The sequence below is a fragment of the Typopeltis vanoorti genome, chromosome 2 (assembly GCF_054136105.1).
Source record: "Typopeltis vanoorti isolate ZY-2024b chromosome 2, IOZ_Tvanoo_1.0, whole genome shotgun sequence".
NCBI classification, from domain to species: Eukaryota; Metazoa; Arthropoda; class Arachnida; order Uropygi; family Thelyphonidae; genus Typopeltis; species Typopeltis vanoorti.
The window spans coordinates 153,952,087-153,968,524 of NC_143550.1; the positions used below are offsets into that span (position 1 = coordinate 153,952,087).

The 16,438-nt window shown below is 34.5% G+C and overlaps 1 long non-coding RNA gene across 2 annotated transcripts in view; it reads right to left on the reverse strand.

The window, feature by feature from the left end:
- Positions 1–682: 682 nt before the first annotated feature.
- LOC150109544 (uncharacterized) overlaps positions 683–16,438 on the reverse strand; it is an 88,464-nt gene continuing 72,708 nt past the window's right edge. For both annotated transcript variants that reach the window (XR_016549917.1, XR_016549916.1), the window contains exon 3: positions 683–1,519. This is a non-coding gene — a long non-coding RNA (uncharacterized LOC150109544). The remainder of the gene's footprint in view (positions 1,520–16,438) is intronic.

Consider the following 16,438-nt stretch of genomic DNA (forward strand, 5'->3'; position numbering starts at 1 on the left):
TTCAACTTAATGGTATTTCATGTGCACTTAAATGGAGACAGTGTCAGTTGTTTGCTGATAATATGTTGTTAATATGTTGCTGGTTGAGTGACACTTTTTACAGTGAATCTGTTGACTTTATAGAGGTTCTTATTTATGATTACAAATCAATTCTGGATTGTGATTTGTTATTATAATAATGAAAATAATAACCATAACAAATGAGTAAGTAGCTTCTTATAATGAGAACTTGAACTGAAAATAAACATTTAAATTATCCCACAATGAGTCCTTCGACTCCATGGATGTGTCACGTAATAATAATAATAGTAAATTATTGGACTGTTTTATAATATATTTCCAATTAACACTATTTCTTTATAGTAATTATGATTCATGTAGCTTTTAGATTGTAATTCATTCATTCAAATGAAAAGGTTTGTTAATGCAAAAACATAAAACTAGTTGAGTAATTTTTTTTAATTTTTTATTGTTAATATAACATTTTTATGCATCTCTCCATTCCATAATCTATCTAGCAAGGATTGGATGTTTAGATTGATTTTTTATATCCTTATTCTAAAAGGTAATTCCTAATAGTAATGTGATTCATAATATCCAATAATTTACAAGCATGCTTTTAAGATTACAGTTGAAGTGAATTCAGATAAAAAGGTTTGTACACACAGAAACAATAAACTGGTCAAGTAATTAAAATTTTTTTATTATTATTGTGGTAAAATTTTATGCATCTCTTCTATTCCATTATCTAACATGGCGACATTACAAGGTTTCTGAAATATACAAAACAGCAACGATATAAAAATTTGTTTCAATAACAAAATTATGAACTAGTGGACATTAAAAACGTGTGTCATTATGTATAAAGTAGAGATGGCCAGCCTGCAGGAGAATTATGGCTCTGAGTGCACCACTAAGCTAATTTAGTGAACACAAACTTTAAAAGTTAAAGATTCTAATATTTCCAAAGGATTCAAATAAATTTATTTATGAAATAAAAATTACATATATATGTATAAAGTTGAAACAATATACTTATTAATAATTTTTCTTCCTTTTATTATTATAATCTTAATGTTTTTGTTACTTTAAAAAAGAAAAATAAATTTACTCATTAAAATGAAACTGTGCAGTTATAAATTGGTCCTCTTGAAACAAAAGATTGTCTGAAGTGCAATTTTTGATAGCCATAAAGCCTTCTGGGTAGATTTCTAGGACAAAAGAGGTTGCTCACTGATTTAAAGAGTAGCATTATTCATACTTGAATGGCACTTACGAACATGTAGCTTAAAGCTGTTTTTCCAAAAAAGCACTTTGCCACATGTTTCACATCTAAATCCTGTATTTACATGCATCCAGTTGTAGTGGTCTTGCAAAAGATGTTTGGCCTTGAATCCTTTACCACAGACAGCACAGTAATGATGATTGAACTGTTCATGTACTGAGAAATGCCTTTTAAGGTCCCCACGTAACCGGAAACGACGTCCACAGATATGACAGCCATGTCTTTTAGAATTATCTATAAATAATAAGAATCAGCAATAACATGAACAAATAAATATAGTGCCTATGTATACTTCAACTAAGGTTTGTATAATATGTCAGAAGGATTTTCACAGTAATAACATTACAAAGCAAACTTTCATATTCTAAAATTACAGGTTTTATATATATATATATTATCGATTGTTTGTTATAACTGAAAATCTATTCTAGCTGCCCATGCTTCTTAAATTCTTTTAAAAACTAAATATCATCCTCTCTAGCACTGAGTTTCATTAACTCACTATCACAGAAACCCTACTCTACGATGAGCTCCTTTTCTTCTTCTCTTCTCTCTTCTTTGGCATGGCATGTTACAAAAAGTCTATTCCACTTCCTCTTATATCTGACCAATGTTTATCCTCAATTATATTTTTATTTCTCCAGGTTCTGTGCTTTCTATTTACTGATCTCTGTAATTTTTCAGTCCAGTCACATACTCAATATTCCATGATCTTTATATTTGTCTTGATTTTCATCCTAGTTTTCACTATTTTTTTCACCTTCATGAATCAAGGTGACCAAACTTGTGCAGTAATTCAGATGTGTCTTGTTTCTGTGAAATCACAGAAACTCACTGTTGAATGTCCAATCAAATACGAGTTACCTGACATCAAATCTCCTAAAAACTCGGTCAACCAGGCCGGCCTGGTTGGCTGAGTTGTTAACGTATCTGCTCTCCAGCCAAAAGGCTGTGGGTTCGAATTCTGCCGTGGGAATGGATGTTTGTGATTGCCTGTGAAAATACTAGTGGTGATAGTGACCAGTAGATGGCATTGGTGTAGATGAAGCGGTTCGTTGTAGTTGGTCGATTGGGTGGTGGAGACAGAGAGTTGTAGCATAGGTGCCCTCCCTCGATGAATCCTTGGACTCCTTAGAGGTGTCATATAATAATAATATATAACCTACATGTTATTTGATTTTGATGTATCCATTATAATCAGTTTGCTGATTATTTGAACAATAAGTTTCTATTTAACACAGGAAAAGTATGAAAACTGATATTGTTCTGATGGCCAATATTGCAATTTTATTACTTATTTGATCTTTCCATCCTGATTATTCCAAACAATCAACCACCTCTTCTCAGGACTGAGGGGGTTAGATGTTATGTAATTCACTGTATTGCTGTCTGAACTGTGATTTACTCAGGATTACATACTTCCTACTATTTTTTCTTTTCCTTACTTTTCAAAAATTATTATTCCTAATGCTTTTTTTTTTTTTTACAGTGCTAAACAATTTGTAGAAGTACAAAAAAAAAAGGTATAAAATAGTTCATGGCATTATTATTGTTACCAAATTAGCATATATTCTATACTTAAATTTTATTGTTCTTAAAAGTTTTTTATCTTTCGCAAGTAAACATGTGAATACTGATTATATTTGAAAAATAAATGCTAACAGGATAATAAATTTTTAATTTAATCTTAAATTATGTGGTTTTTCTCATTGTAAGATAATGTAAGTAATCTTTTTACCACATATCATATCACAATTATGTGTTATTTCTGTTTGATTTCATTTCATTACTTCATGATTAAATATGATGTAAGTACATACAGTGGCTGTATAGTATACTTGGAAAAAAAGCAGCGCATTGTGTCCAACTGAAAAAGAGCAACCCAAATTTGATTATCATTGTGAAATGAAATGAAATCTTCATGTGTACTTTTCAGTTAAAGGTAAGTTAGCCAATCTCATACAGAGGTAGCAGGGATTTTTTCCAGGAAAACTGAGGTTTTTCATCTAACATACAGGAAAATCGGCCAGAGAATGCATCATTTATTGACAAAATATATCACTGGATGGGGAAGTAGACAACTGTGTGTAGATGGAGGATGAATGGTGCAGAAAAATGGACTGTGTGGCATTCCTTGATGAGTCCTAAGATTCCTTAGAGTTGCTACGTAATAATATTAATATTGCTAATAATGATAATAACAATATGATGTACTCACATTTAGATGATTAAGTTTGCTGGAAAATTATTTCAGTGCTTGCAGTTGTATTGAGCTAAAGAGGTATACTGTTTTGTTACATTAAGTATATTCAGTAAATTAAAAAAAAAAAAAGAGATCACTGTTACATTAAATGTAACATTTAGAATTGAAGCACATTACATATAACTTGTCTTTCTAGCTAATGTCTGCAGTATCTAGAGGTATACTGCAATAACTTACTTTTCAAAATTTCTTTGACTTGCATTTATTTGACTCTCATGAGTGCTGATCATGTAGTATGTGTGGGTAAGGTAGATGATGTGTTTGTGGAGAGACTGAATACGAGAAGGGAGAAGTACAGATCTGTAAAAATGCAATATTTTGTTTGACTGCAAGTTATCAATAAAAGCAAAAGACACTGATGGAATGAAAATGAGCATAATTGTGGGTGATAAAAAATTGAATAAAAAAAGCAAACGTGATCGTGGGAGAGAGAGAAAATGTGAATGACGGAACAAAAGTGAACAGCGAGACTGTACGAGCAAAAGAAAGCATAATTGCCAGCATAGAAGATTTGAAGAACAGATTGATCAGAAGAGAAAAAAGATGAAGAATGTGTGTAATGGAGTTAAGTAGAGAAAAAGAGTTGATGAATAAACACTGGAAATATAAGATTCCATTATTAAAGGTGTAGTGAATGAAAGATTCCACAAAGGTCTGTTTTTTCAGGAGAGAGAGAGATGAAGATGATTGATACTTTAAATATATGAGAAGGAAATGAACAAAAGAGCTAGTAGTGATTGGGAGAACAAATAATTTGATAGGACAGAAGGAGGATGTGAAGATGGATATCTGGAGATTATTGAGGAGAATGGAAAGATAAAAGCATGGTAAGAAAGGTCATTGTGCTGCCAAGGTATGACAATGAAGAACTGAGATGGCAAGCACAAAACATAATAAATAATATACATATTTAATAAATAATATAATAAATAATATACTTATCGGAAGTGATTATTGTATTGAAACCTTGCAGTCTGTTGACGAATCCTTAGGTGTTAGAACATAGGAGTCAATTATCTGTTGGATTTGATGAGGATTGTAACCATTTAATTCCATTAAAGTTTTGATAATGAGAAGTTCTTGTTTTAAGCTTAAGAGAAAGGAGCACACATTGTGTGCTCTATTAATTAATGACTTGACAACACCAATTTTTTGGGAAGTGTGATGAGCAAACTTTTGATGAATGCATCTGCCAGTAAAGGTATGTGTCCAGTAAACACTGGTTGAAAAAGTACTGGAGGCTGTGTGAGTAAGAAGGATGTCCAAGAATGGTAAACTACCAGCATTTTCTTTTTCCATGGTGAATTGAATGCATGGGTGAGGCTATTGATCTGATGTAAGAAGGTGGTAAGTTCATTTTCAGAATGAGGTCAAACAGCAAAAACATTATTGATGTGACCAAACCAAACAGAGGGTTTGGGACAATGGATGAGAACATGGTATCTTCCAGATGATTAAAAAAATAGTTTGCCGAAGGTGGAGACAGAGGGAAACCCATGGCTGTGCCTTCAATCTGTTTATAGATTTTGTTTCCACAGACATTTTGACATCAGTAGGGAAATCATATAGTAAATTAATAGTATCAGATAACAGAATATTGGTAAATAGAGAAACAACATCAAAACTGACTAATACATCTGACTCTTGTATTTGAATATTCTCAAGAAAATGTGTGGAATTCTTGATGAATGATTTAGATTGTGCAATATGGGCAGTTAATAAATGTGAAAGGAACTTAGCAGTTCTATATGTGAGAGAATCAATATAGTTCAAAATGAATCTTAATGGACAAAACCTTGTTTATAAATTTTTGGTAGACCATATTAATAAAGAGTACTTCCAAAATGAGTGCGTAACTTATATAGAATATTTTGATCCCAGCCAACAATTTCATCAAGCAATCAAGTAGCTTATTTAATTGTTTAATCTATGTTTTTGTAGGGTTATAACTAATTTATTGATAGGTGGAGGTATCCTGTAAAAGGCAGTCTGTCATCCTCTCATTTTTGACCTTATCCATTACCAGTACAGCTTTTCCTTTATCCACTTTTGAAATAGATATATGGTTTCTTTGTTTTATCGAAAGCAATGCAGAGAATTCACAGATAAAAATTACAGAGGTAATTTGTTTTAAAAAGTTCAGCAGCAACTTCAAAGCATAGTTTGTTAGCATCTTCGCTTGAAAGACCAGACAGATTGTATTTGATATTTATGCAAAAAAAATCAAGAATACAGATTGATTTTAGGTATAACAGAAAAATCATGACCTTTAGCTAACACACTAGTCTCATTGTCAGACAACAGATATCCAGAAGTGTTAATAACCCATTTATTAGTAGGAGCGTTGCCAATAAAATTTTGCTTATGATAAAATGATTTAGATTTCCGCATCAGTCTGTATGAATGTCTTTCATAAGAGCAGGTTAATGATTGTTTGAAATACACAGAACGATATCCACACAGAATTCATCATCCAAAGTAGCTGAAATCCTTTTAAAATCTGAAATAGATTGAATATTAGATACTAAATATATATATATATATTTTTTAACTGTTCAAAGTTGGTTCTGTATCCAAAAAAAAAAAAAAAAAAAAACCTGATATAAGTATAAATTGCATGAGCTTCATGTGATCGAATAGTCTCTCTAAATCTAGCAAATGTAGGAATAACTTTCGTATCATGACATTTTTTGAGAAAGGCAATCTGAGCACGAAGCTTAACTTATAAAACTGATAATTTTTTAAATTTGCCTGTTAATTTAATGAATTCTTCCCTGTGAAGGATAATAAGTCTAATCTTTAAAGGAACTTGTGACATAACAGCCTGGTCGAGTGGTTAGCGTATCTGCTCTCCAGCCAAAAGGCTGCGGGTATGGATGTTTGTGATTGTCTGTGAAAATACTAGTGGCAGGCTGGGCAGTAGATGGCGTTGGTGTGAATGATGTGGTTTGCTGCAGTTGGTGAATTGAGTGGAGATGGAGAGTTATAGAGTAGGTGTCCTCCCTCGATGAATCTTTACACTCTTTGGAGATGTGATAGTAATAATAACTATAAAACAACAACAAAAAAAATAAATAAAAATTACACAATAACCACAGTAATAAACTAATGAAAATACAAATATTTCATACCAAAAATAACAGTACATTATCAGTGTGTGGAAACAACAAGCAACAAGCAAATCAAAGAACAGGAATACAAAAATTAAAATTTTTTTTTAAAAAATTTAATATCTGATCACAATACCTATAGCAGATTAGTGCTATTTGTGGGCAAGAGGATAAGAAGAAAGAAGAAATCTGTTCACATTTCGTTTGAAGAGTTGGAGGTTGTATTCTTTGGGGAAAGTAGAATGGGAGAGGCTGTTCCAAAGAACAGAAGTTAATGAAATGAAAGAGAAGTTGGTTAAGTGCGTTTCAAGATAGATTGTAAAAGAGTGTTGTTTAGCAGTGGCTCTTATTCTAATGATTTTGGAAGAAAGTGTAATAGTAGCCATTTCAGCATAGCACTGTCCCTGAAATATCATTAAAAGATATGGGAGCAATATTCCTTGGTTTGGTGGATTTGTATAGAGTTAGCAGCTTCTTGCGTGTGCTAGAAATTAATATTAAAAATACATAATGTTAAAACTATTTTTGATATTTACATAAGAAAAGAATCTCCCAAACTTTTTGGAGAGAGAGACAATCATTCTTATCCAGGTTAAGCAATATAAAAGGGCTTCACACCTTTCTCTGAAAAGGCATTCCTATTTAAAACTGCATCTATGGAGAAGACAAGCTTCATTCTGCAGGATACTATGTTTAGTATCAATACTGTGCTGTGCCAAACCAGACTTTTGAAGTTTCACTTATTCAATGTAGTACTGATGTTCATTAATTCTTTTTTTTTTTTTCCCCACAGAACAGCCTGCCTGCCCAAAGAATGTCAAATTACATTTACAAGGGATCATAAACACCAACAAGGCAAGAGTTTGTATTTTTGTTATTTTATAGTTATGTCACATGTACCTTTAAAGATTAGATTTAATATTTATTATTATGTCATCCACTTACAACTCTATATTTCGTTCAAAACAAAATAGGTGTCAAATACATGAATGAAGAAATTAAGTGAAATAATAAGAAATAAGAGTATGAAAAGAATCTCCAAAATAGACAAAACTGCAAAAGGTTTTTCTGTTTATATGGTTAGCAAGAGAAAGATGTGGATGGAGTTGATGAAGAAGTGACTAAAATTTACTGCAACTATTTAACGATTATTTTGTTAAGATATTTCATACTGAATGAAAATGATTTTGTTCTGAGAGAGCACAGGGTTTCACATGCCCTTGACTTTATTTTATTGACAGTCTGGGAAGGTCCAGATGAAAATAGGGCAAGACTGTAACATCACAGAAGGGAGGAAGGAGAAGGGGAAAGCAAAACAGAGATATTAAATTACTAGTTTGCACCTCTGGAGTAGTAGTTAAGATTTTGGAGAAATTACATGCGAGCAGGGTATAGGTGCATCTGCTACACTGATAGAACTGTGCTCCTAAAGATGGAGGAGCTATGGGAGTGATGGTGAATAGATAGAGGCCTGAAGTTTAGAGGGCATACTGAAAATGTTGAGAATTATACAGTGCATTACTATTCTGATAAAGAGCACACTGACAATTAGAGATGAATTGGGTTATCCCACTTTGCAATCATTAATCAGTGGATTACTGATTACTGTGCACAAATTTGGTGACCTGGTTTGCATTGCCAAATCGAAACTTTAGAACAGGTCTACAGACGACTAAACCCAGCCAATATTGAGACTGTGGAATGTTGGTTATGGTGCAAGGTGGAGGAAACATAAACTGCAGATTTTTACAATTTTATTTATTAATTAATTTTTAATGTCTGACTCACGGGTGCTTAAGGATCAAGCTGTATAACTGAGAGGAGACCTCCACATAGCCTTTAAAGGAATGTGGAGAACTGACCAGGGCTTCTGACCTAATGTCCAATCCTCACCTTCTCGTTCCCTGTGCACCCTGTTGGGTATCTACATGGATACTGAACGAACGAGAATGGGCTGGCAATTTTGGATTTAGCCAACCAAATTGTATTCTTATTGGTTAAACCAAAATACAAAATGATGGTACAACATGACAAAATTTCATACCGGCTGGGGTGTTGCTCGGTTAAACAAGGCCCCATTGTTTTCGCCAGGGAACCAGGGTGAACAGTGAAAAGTCAGCCATTGGAACAAATCTGAAAACACACCCTAACTCAACATCACCAGAGTTAAAGATCGGTACTATCAACATAAGATGCCTGAATGGCAAAGAAATGGAGCTAGCTGAGGAATTAGATAAGTACCAGATTGATACAATAGGGGGTGACTGAAACAAAAAAGACAAAAACTGGTGAGACCTTTCTGAGCAATAAATACAAAATGTTATATTCAGGCAATGACAATCAAGAAAATGGAGTAGCCATAGTATTCAATACTAAATATGAGCAAATATCAGAATGGGGAACAAGACAATGAGACTTATTTGTGCCTATGGTCCCACAGAAGGCTCTATTAAGGTAGAAGTGGAAGAATTTTTTGAGGCTCTCAAAAAAGCTACTGACACAATGAAAAAAGAAAAGTTGGTCCTTGTTGGGGATCTAAACAGCAGCGTAGGAAGTGATTATGAGACATACAAAAATATTTTGGGAAAATCTGGAGAAAAGAGCAAAGCTAATCATAATGGCAAATACCTGTTGGATTTCTGCTCAGGACATGGACTGGTTATTACTAACACCATGTTCCAACATAAAAATGTGCACAAATTCACATGGAGAGAAGAGGCAAGGAATAAGAAAAGTCTCATTGACTATGTTATTGTTAATAGTAATGTTTTCTCCCTGGTGCAGGACACTAGAGTGTACAAAGGATTTGAAATTGGAAGTGATCACTATTTAGTCTTGAGCAATGTAAAATTGAATTTCGTATTGAAAAGAATAACATGTAAGAAAGTTTTAAAGCGAATAAAAGTTGAGCAGTTCTCAAATGTGAGCTGTAGACTAAAATACACTTGTCTGCAAGGATAGAAAAATCTGAACTCCATGGTGGACACAGGAAGTTAAAGAGGCAGTGAAGGAAAAGAAGAAAGCATATCAAAACTTCCTCGCAAATAAGTCAGCTTGTGCTTTTAGAGAATACAGAGAGAAATGTAAGAAAGCTAAACACTGTGTAAAACTAGCTAAACAAAAGTCATGGGAGGACTTTGGCAAGAGCATAGAAAATAAATATCAAGAAGGTGGTAAGATATTCTGGAGGTTGTTGAAGAAGCTTAGAAATGGAGGAAAGAGTGCTGTAAAAGGAGTTAGAGATGATAAAGGTGAACATGAAAACAGGAGAAAAAGATATCCTTGGAGTATGAAGTAATTACTTCGAAAAACTGCTAAATGAAAGTAGTGATAGCACAGTGGTAAAAAACACTCAACAGGCATACAGTCAGGAATACATATCCATACTTGAAGTAGCAAATGCCATCAAAGGGTTGGAATGTGGAAAGGCAGCAGGAGTAGATGATATTTGACCAGAAATGCTTAAGTATGGTGGTATAAAAGTCTTACAGTGGCTGCACTGCATAGTTCAGAAGGCATGGACGGAGGGATGAATTCCTGATGATTGGAGTAGAGCTCTCATGGTACCCATATATAAAAAGGGAAATAAAACTGAATGTGAGAATTATAGAGGTACTTCTCTACTGAGTGTTCCTGGTAAGATTTATGCAAGTATACTTGAGAAACGGTTGAGAAGAATTGTGGAAGAAAAGCTTGGTGAAGAACAAGCTGGATGCAGGTGAAATAGAGGCTGTCAGGATCAGACTTGACGAAAAATAGTCGAGAAATCATGGGAATATAACAAAGATCTGTATTTAAGTTTTGTCGATCTGGAAAAGGCATATGACAAGGTGACAAGAGAGAAGCTATTCAATACGCTACAGTTATATGGTGTCAATGGGACATTATATCAAGCAATACTTAGTCTTTATTTGAGTTGGAAATCAGCAGTTAGGATTGAAGGAAGTACAGGAAGATGGTTTAATATTAAATCTGGTGTGAGACAAGGATGTACATTATCTGCTCTTTTATTCATTATCTATATGGATCATATTATGAAAGGAAGTGGTATTGGACCTGATTTATCAGATTTTATCAAATCTGATAAAATCTCCTCACTAACATAAACATCGTCATCATCATCATCAAATTCCTGCCATGTACCCTCAAGGGGTGTACAGGATATGACAGTACTACATGAAAAATTTACATCATTACTAACTTCCTATCTACAATTTTCCTCCAAATCAGTCTGTTACTGGTCAAGACTCCAACATTATCAGATCTTATATTTCTATCGTCTAAGGCACTTTGTACCGCATCAATCCACCTATATCTTGTTCTTCCTCTGGGTCGTTTTCCTGCCAACCTGGCAGAGAACACTTGTTTTGCTAATCTTTCCTCTCCCATTCTATTTAAGTGACCATACCACCTGAGATTAGCTCTGCTAACGCATTCCTGGATGCTGACACTGTCAAGTTCTTTCCTAATATCCTCATTTTTAATATGATATTGCCATTGATGCCACCTGTTCACGCCTCTAATCTTTCTCAGGACTCTCATATCTGCGGTCTCTAGTCTTTGGTCAAGTGTTTTACTTCTGACCCAGCTCTCAGATCCATAAGTTAAAACTGGTTTGAACACTGTCTTGTATAGCTAATTTAGTGTTCCGACTAATTTCTCTCTTATTCCATATGAATTTATTCAATTGACTTCCCACCATACCAGCTTTGCTGATTCTGTTGTCTATTTCTATATTTAATTTACTATCTTCAGTAAAAATCGTGCCTAAGTAGCTGAAATGTTTTACTTGTTCCACAGGTTCTCCATTCACAACACAGTTGACATTTTCAATGATTCTGCCTATTTTCATTGTCTTTGTCTTTTTATTGCTGACCTTCATACCATATCTATTACAACAGCTATTCAATTTAGTCAGAGAATCTTGCAGACTTGTAGCGGATTTATTTAGAAGTATATCATCATCCACATAAAGCAAAGAGCTGACATTAACATCTCCAATTTTGATATCACGTTTAATACCACTTTCCTTCATAATGTGATCCATATAGATAATGAATAACAGAGGGGAAAATGTACATCCTTGTCTCACACCAGATTTAACATTAAACCATCTTCCTGTACATGCCTAAGTAAATGAAATGTTTTACTTGTTCCACAGGTTCTCCATTCACAACACAGTTGACATTTTCAATGATTCTGCCTATTTTCATTGTCTTTGTCTTTTTATTGCTGATCTTCATACCATATCTATTACAACAGCTATTCAATTTAGTCAGAGAATCTTGCAGACTTGTAGCAGATTTATTTAGAAGTATAACATCATCCACATAAAGCAAAGAGCTGACATTAACATCTCCAATTTTGATATCACGTTTAATACCACTTTCCTTCATAATGTGATCCATATAGATAATGAATAACAGAGGGGATAATGTACATCCTTGTCTCACACCAGATTTAACATTAAACCATCTTCCTGTACTTCCTTCAATTCTAACTGCTGACTTACAACTCAAATAAAGACTAAGTATTGCTTGATATAATGCCCCACTGACACCATATAACTGTAGCGTATTGAATAGCTTCTCTCTTGGCACCTTGTCATATGCCTTTTCCAAATCGACAAAACTTAAATACAGATCTTTGTTATATTCCCATGCTTTCTCGACTATTTGTCGTAAAGTGAAGATCTGATCCTGACAGCCTCTATTTGGCTTGAATCCAGCTTGTTCTTCACCAAGCTTTTCTTCCACAATTCTTCTCAACCGTTTCTCAAGTATACTTGCATAGATTTTGCCAGGAACACTCAGTAGGGAAATACCTCTGTAATTCTCACATTCAGTTTTATTTCCCTTTTTATATATGGGTACTATGAGAGCTCTACTCCAATCATCAAGAATTCGTCCCTCAGTCCAGGCTTTCTGAACTATGCAGTGCAGCCACTGTAAGACTTTTATACCACCATACTTCAGCATTTCTGGTCGAATATCATCTACTCCTGCTGCCTTTCCACATTTCAAGCCTTTGATGGCTTTTTCTACTTCAAGTATGGATATGTATTCCTGACTGCATGCCTGGTCAGTGTTTTTTATCACTGTGCTGTCATCACTGCTTGTTTCATTTAGCAGTTTTTCAAAGTAATTACTCCATACTTCAAGGATATCTTTTTCTCCTGTTTTCATGTCACCTTTATCATCCCTAACTCCTTTTACAGCACTCTTTCCTCCATTCCTTCTTCAACAACCTCCAGAATATTTTGCCACCTTCTTGATATTTATTTTCTATATTCTTGCCAAAGTCCTCCCATGACTTTTGTTTAGCTAGTTTTACACACTGTCTCTGTATAAAAGTTTTACATTTGTCTCTGTATTCTGTAAGAGTAAAAGCTGACTTATTTGCCAGTAACTTTTGATATGCTTTCTTCTTTTTCTTCAATGCCTCTTTAACTTCCTGTGTCCACCAGGGAGTTCTGATTTTTTTATCCTTGCATACAACCTCACCACATGCCTCTCTGGCAGAATCAATCAATGTTTTCTTGAGAGTTTGCCACTGAATCTCCAAGGTTTGATTCCTGTTCTCAAACTCTTTCATTTTCTTTTCAATAATCTTTCTGTATTTTAGTCTACAGTTCACATCTGAGAGCTGCTCAACTTTCATTCGCTTTAAAACTTTCTTACATGTTATTCTTTTCAATATGAAATTCAATTTTATCCTGCTCAAGACTAAATAGTGATCACTTCCAATTTCAAATCCTCTGTACACTCTGGTGTCCTGCACCAGGGAGAAAACATCACTATCAACAATAACATAGTCAATGAGACTTTTCTTATTCCTAGCCTCTTCTCTCCATGTGAATTTGTGCACATTTTTATGTTGGAACATGGTGTTAGTAATAACCAGTCCATGTCCTGAGCAGAAATCCAACAGATATTTGCCATTATTATTAGCTTTGCTCTTTTCTCCAAATTTTCCCAAAATATTTTTGTATGTCTCACAATCATTTCCTACTCTGCTATTTAGATCCCCAACAAGGACCAACTTTTCCTTTTTCATTGTGTCAGTTGCTTTTTCTAAAGTGTCAAAAAATTCCTCCACTTCTACCTTAGTAGAACCTTCTGTGGGACCATAGGCACAAATAAGTCTCATTGTCCAGTTCCCCATTCTCATATTTGCCCACATTTTTCTACTTGAGACTGACTGCCATTCAAGAAGATTAGCCTCATATTTTGTGTTGAATACTATGGCTACTCCTTCTTTTCCTTGATTGTCATTGCCTGAATATAACATTTTGTATTTATTGCTCAGAAAGATCTCACCAGTTTTTGTCTTTTTTGTTTCAGTCACCCCTATTATGTCGATCTGGTACTTATCTAATTCCTCAGCTAGCTCCATTTCTTTGCCATTCAGGCTTCTTACGTTGATAGTACCGATCTTTAACTCTGGTGATGTTGAGTTAGGGTGTGTTTTCAGATTTGTTCCAATGGCTGACTTTTCACTGTTCACCCTGGTTCCCTGGCGAAAACAACGGGGGCCTTGTTTAACCGGGCGACGCCCCAGCCGGCATGAAATTTTGTCATGTTGTGCCATCATTTTTTATTTTGGTTTAACCAATAAGAATACAATTTGGTCGGCTAAATCCCAAATTGCCAGCCCATCCTCGTTCATTCAGTATCAAAGTAGATACCCAACAGGGTGCACTACGAGAAGGTGAGGATTGGACATTAGGTCAGAAGCCCTGGTCGGTTCTCCACATTCCTTTAAAGGCTATGTGGATGTCTCTTCTCAGTTATACAGCTTTGACCCTTAAGCACCCCTACTAACATAAACATCTCTATTATATCACCTCTTTCCTTCCTATCCACCAAACTCTGCAATCCACATTTCTTCATCCTTTCTCCATAGCCAGCATTCCAGTGTCCTGATATTGTTTTAGTCATCTCTGTTACCCTCTCCAATGTTTCTACACCACATTGAAAATCAGATGACCAAATCTGAGCACAATAGTCCAAGTGTGGTTGAGCTTTAAACTTATTCACAGCACATATTGGCAATGCATTCTACTCACTCTCCAGGTAAAAAAATCTAACCCTTGCTCCCCTCATCTTCATATGTTTTAAAGAACTTCCCCCTTGCCTTTGACTTTATATATAATCTCATTTGTAAAATCAGCTCACTAACTTTATCTATCATATCACTTCTTTTCTGCCTATCCACTAAACTCTGTAATTTATATTCACTCAACTTTTCCCCATAATCAACATACTGACATGCTGATATTGCCTTGGTTATATCTTCTCTAGAGTATTCATCACAATGGAAATAAAGTAACGAAATCTGAAGACAATAATCTCGTGTGGTTTGAACTAATGGTTTATACAGGGCAGAACCCGGCCTGGTTGGCCAGGTGGTTAGCATATCCTCTCTCCAGCCAAAAGGCTGCGGGTTCGAATCCCGCCGTGGGCATGGATGTTTGTTTGTGAAAATACTAGTGGTGGTGGCGTTGGTGTAGATGATGAAGGTAGTTGTGGCTGGTGGAGACGGAGAGTTGTAGAGTAGGTGTCCTCCCTTGATGAGTCTTTGGACTCCCTGGAGGTGTTATGTAATTAATAATAATAATAACAAACCCCTCTTCCTCATCCCTACTTGTCAGTATACTCTTTGCTCATGAGCAATGTGCCCTGTAATCTTTGTAGTGCTTGTAATGCGTCCTCTGAACTTAAGGCTCCTACAGATTATTGTTACCAAATCTTGAATCTTATCTACCTCTTGAAGCTCCACCACCAATGTAGTACACAGTCTCAAAAGTATAACACTTTGCACTTATTAACATTAAAGTGTATTCTCACTCATTCACCCAGGCTAAAAATCTACTTACATTTTTCTGAAGGGGGTGTGTGTGTTTTTTTTTTTTTTTTTTTTTTTTTTTTTATGTGACTCCTACTCATTGCAGGTCTATTGTAAAGTAGTTTGGTGGGTTAAGGATTTCTTCCACTTATTTTTATTAAGTTTATATATTTTTTGTATTTTTCTTTCTTTTCTTCCTATACCCACATTAGTGGGGGGAGAAGGTTGTATAGGAAGAAAGGAAAGTAAAATATCACAGACACTGTTACATGTTACATTCCTAAATGATTTCAATAAAATTTATTTTTTGAATGCTTTTACCTATTTCATCTTAAAAAATAAGTGATGTCTTATATCGCTTGTAAAAAAAGTGAGACAGATACCGAGGATGTAGTTAAGCAAATACAGTATATACCAAAGTAACAATTTTAAAAGTTAGTTATTTGGCTGGCTTTATTATTGAGAAAGTAAGCTGAAATTCAGGCAGTACCATAACAGCACTAACATCATAAGAATGAAAACAGCTACTTTACTGATATTATTTTAATAATGTCAGTAAAGTTACTTTATAGTGATCAGGTACTTTTAACATGATAGTGCTGATTCACAAGAGTCTGTGTAAATATAACAATTTTTTGTTGCAGTATTTTGATTCTTAACTGTGATACAGTCCTTTTCCATTTCGTCACTTACCTTCCTCCTTTACTCCTGGCAATGCTTAAACTGAGTTGTGTGGGATCATTTACTCATATATACTTGTGCAGGTACACACCTACATCCACACATAAATACCTCTAGTGAAATAATAAGATTTTTTACAATATTAAGAAGTCAACAAAGTGAACTACAGATGATGAATTATTTGGTTCTGATAATAATGTCTGTCTTATAGTTAAGAAAGAAAGCTGTTATGATATGTAAATTATACTTGTG